This window comes from Dipteris shenzhenensis, chromosome 10 (genome assembly GCF_047967505.1).
Source record: "Dipteris shenzhenensis isolate YYH24624 ecotype China chromosome 10, Dip_SZ_1.0, whole genome shotgun sequence".
Taxonomy (NCBI): domain Eukaryota; kingdom Viridiplantae; phylum Streptophyta; class Polypodiopsida; order Gleicheniales; family Dipteridaceae; genus Dipteris; species Dipteris shenzhenensis.
The window spans coordinates 14,937,280-14,941,855 of record NC_141605.1 but is presented as its reverse complement, the minus strand read 5'-3'; positions in this window follow the sequence as shown (position 1 = coordinate 14,941,855).

The window sequence follows — 4,576 nt, the reverse complement described above, 5'->3', positions numbered from 1 at the left end:
ACCGAGCTGATAAAACAATCAGCTAGTGTTTCATTTTGAATTGCTATGTCCTTTCACATCTCTCACATCCATTAGCATTGTAAAGACCACATTTCACCCCAATTTAACCCTCCATATCTTGCGCGTTTGGGACCCGAATTGGACCCACATCCATGGACAAAATCGTTAATGGAAGTCAAGTAGACACCTTCTAGCACATATAATCTACAAAATATAAAGGCGTAAGAGTAATTCCTACATAATCACTTGGCTATATGCATAACGATCAAAGGGATAGAGGTCATCACGTAAGATAATCTTATCTAACAAAAGGCAAAGGATAACAAATTTCCCAACCAATCAAAGTAATCAACATGGGAAAGCTAATAAGCTGCCCATGTCATGAACCAAGAAAAGGAAAATGTGGATGTGTGAGCAGTTGAATCTGCTGTGATTCACAACCAAACTCCACTATATTTTGTTAGATGGCCTTTTTCTATGAGGAAGACTAAGCATTTATCTGCAACTCTAGGAGCAAGCCAATCATACCTATCATGCTTTGATAAGCAGCTTTTCCAACAAGCAATCAACTTGAAAGATCAGTTTGACTGGGCCTTCCAAAGAATCAAAGCAAAATTTGATAAATGGTCGGGTAAGACACTCTTACTCACAGGAAGGATAACTATAGCTAAACACATGCTAGAGGCAGTACTACTTTATGTTTTGTCTCTATTACCATTTTCAAAAAATTATCTAAGGAAGGTGGACAGATGCATCAACAATTTTGTATGGGAAGGAAGATGACATGCTTTCAGCTCTGACTTGCTTTCAACCTCAAAAGAAGGAGGAGGTTTAGGGTTGGTGAGAGAGAAAGAAAAGAACGATACTCTATGTATGAAGACCCTAATGCAAGTGGGAAGCAATCAGCCTTGGGCAAAAATGGCACTTGGTCTAATTTGCAGGAATGCACCACAAGGAATCAACTCTCCCTGGTAAGATTTGGTACTGGTTGATAGGATCTTTAGAGTTCCCTCATCAAAAATGGTGTCAAAGTTGCTAACATTGTGGAAACCAAAAGCAAAGGGATGCACTTGGGGAGGTTACAAGAAATTACAGGGAGATGCATCACTGGGAAGATCCCTCTAGCTAACTAATTGGGCATTTGAGGACTCACCAGCCTATATAACAGCTCACCCAAGAATGGTTGCTCGGCTATTTAGGAAAGGATTGGTCTCATTCATACAAATATGGGACCCAGGAGGAGCTACGTGGATCGAAGTGAATCAGTTAACCAAAAGGTATGAACTTTCTAGAGCAGAGGAGCGGCTCATGCAAGACTTGATGAACAAACGGAAAACAGACTAGCCAACGAGCCACATGTGCATGGAGACTAAGGACTTCAAACGTTTCCTATGGAAGATAGGTAAGGACTTCTCTAAACTATCTCTGTAAGACTTCAAAGAAAAGCAATAATGGTACTGCCTTGGTGGCAAAGGCCCATTGGAAATTTCTTGCATCGATGGTGGACAGAGGGCCCACTTGGGATATGAGACTACGGAGGAGCTAGAAAGCGACTCCCTCCTTCACATTGAACTTCCTTTTATGGCGAGTGATAATGGGTAGAGCAAGACTAGCTAAATGGATCCCAAGAATATAGCCTCATTGTCCGTTCTGTAATAACTTCAGGGAGACACACATGCACATACTATGGGAGTGTCCTGTAACTAGAGAATGCTAGAAGGCAATCGAGAAGAAGCTGGCAGAGATGCAGATACAAGTAAAACTCAAGTGGAAAACTACCTTACTAGGTGACAAGAAGGAGCACAATGAGTTAATTTACTAGACACTTCAACCAATTAGAGCTTTAGTTTTGATGTGTATATGGAAACATAGGAATGATATAGTTTTTCACAGATTGCCAAGTCTAGAATACCAATAGTTAAATGTTTAGATGAAGTTCGGGCTGTCACTGCCTTTTTTGGCTTGAAAAATGAAGCTTGCAACGCCCTTGCAAGGGTATGGGTTTGATTTTTTAACCTTTCCATAGAAAGGTGACTTGTACTTTCTTTCTTTTCCTTTTTAATATACGATGATACTTTTCGTGGGAAAAAAAAACTTGGGAGGGCAATGGGTTATCTCAAGAAAAGTGTGGATGATCCTCCAACAATTAGGTGACTTACCATATATTAGAATGGTGACCGTTCTCCATTCCAAAGAGTAGCTAAACATAGAGTTTAGGGAAGCAAAGTTAATGGGCTAATAAAGAAGAAGATTACATAGACCCATCAAGGAGGCTAGGACAGACCGAGGAAAGACATCTCTCAAAATCCATAGCACCAGTTCCTACTCAGACTCTATGTCGAACAGTTTTGTAGTACCACAAATGGTAACCAGATGCTTGCCTAAGGACAAGGTAGTGGATGAGCAGAGAGACTCTTGTGCTCAAGTAGCCATAACGATTGACATTGCAATCTTCCACTCAGTTAGGAGGACATTCTATTCAACGAGAAAGGCGGTAGTAGCATATCGTTTATTGCAAGCTTGTTGAAATACTTCACAGCTCCCCACCTTCGGCTTACCTAAGCATTGGAGCTACATGATGGGGCAAAGGGAAAACGCTACACACTGCGAGAGTGGTTGAATACGAAATAAACAAGAAGTGGCGATGGAAAATGGTCAAGTGTATGAAGGAGTAGGGAAAGGGAGGGGGGAAGCCTTTCTCCCTCATAAAATGGCGAGTGGGCGGGTAGACCGCAAGCCATTTTATAAAGGGAAAAGGCTGACCCCTCCCTTTCCCTTCTGTCAGAGGCATGGGGAGAATGTCACATGTCAGATTCTGATTGCGGGCAACTTTTCTGGGCAGGGGCAAAATTCCCATTCTATAAGCTGAGATTGCGTTATGCGCGACCCCAGCCTTTGACAGGAAGGTCCATAGATAGAAGCTGATTACTCTCCCTTGCTTCACTAACTCTTCAGACGTTTTGCAGAGACAAAAGAAAGTATTGCTCCTTATGCTACTACCCATCAACGAATAGGGTCGGCAAAAAGCTGATCTAAAACTATCTGTAATGGTAATCTACACACTACTGCGCAACTGGATAAATTATGACATATATAAAGTTTACATTACAATAACAAATTTACTCCCACATCACATTACCAGCGAATATAAACACTCCACGTACGCATTTCATACCAAATAAGAATTTATAGAAAAGGCAAAAGCCTTTCAAATTTATTATATAAAAGAGTCTCTATACAATGACCAGATCAACTGGTAAAAAAAGCTAATGCTGTATACATTGATGAAAATAATGAAACTCTTCTGCTGAAAAACTACCCCAATAGAAGATCACCAAAATTTCGGTAGCCACTCCACCATCCATGCACTGTGCCATACACCAAAGATACAATCCACTCCGCCATAGCCGAAAGAAAAACAAAACACTAATCCATACTGATGAACTGCACACAACAATTCTTGAAAATGGCACCCTGAAGAATAGCAACTGGTGCAGTGATACTTCAGACCCAAGGCACCATACGCAATAGAAGAAACTCGAATCAACTCCTCCAAATCTGATTGCCATCATCTCTAGCATATAAAGCGCCAAAATCAATATCATCACCATTACATTTCTCTGACGACAATTCAGACACACCAAGACTAGCACCCACCAAAGCATCAACTTTACCCAAACCACCATCAGCAAAAATATCATCACCACCCTCATTCACCGCATTACAACAATCCTCAATCAAAATTCCCGAAGCATCACCAGTTAAACTCCCACCATGACATGCAACACCAATAGAAACCTTCACGCAAAAATACAAAGATTAGAAGACACATCCATTAAAATTCCATAGACCACAGCACTTAAAATACTAACACCACAAGCACGACAAACACTAACCTCAACAGAAGACTTCGGTCCATCGCTAGCACCAACACTTATCGCACCAAGACTTACTCCACCAGAAACATCAATCATTGCAATAAAACAAATTGTGAACTACATGACCTGAAGAAACTCCCAAAACAGCAACAAGAGCACCAAAAGCTTCCACATTTCCAACATTCACACTTGCAAACACAATTACACACAAACAAAACAGAAACACCAATCAAAACTAACCAAAACCACATAAAAAACAACCTGAAGAACAAAGAAAAGAACCACCACCATCAAGACTCCCAACATCAGCAGATCATTTGAGTCCATCCACCTTCTCAGTAAACATCTTCACACATTCAAAACATTAGAATAATTTCTCAATTTCCCAAATTGATCATAAGGAGTTGCAAGAATTGATTGAGTTGTAGCAACTCTTATGACCTTGCTCTTATCATACTTTCGATAAGAAGATGCCTTGCGATGACCAGTAACTAGTTGTCCTACCTCCTCTGGTACTTGACCCAAACTACGTAGACGCACGAACACTCTTGTTCGTCCTCTTACAGCAACGGTACCACCAATTGTTCCAAGCATAGATTTAACAAGCATGCTTAACATCTTCTTGCTAACCCTATTAGTATTAAACCACACCTACACAAAAACTGCAACAATACCACTAACTCAAAAACAACACAAAG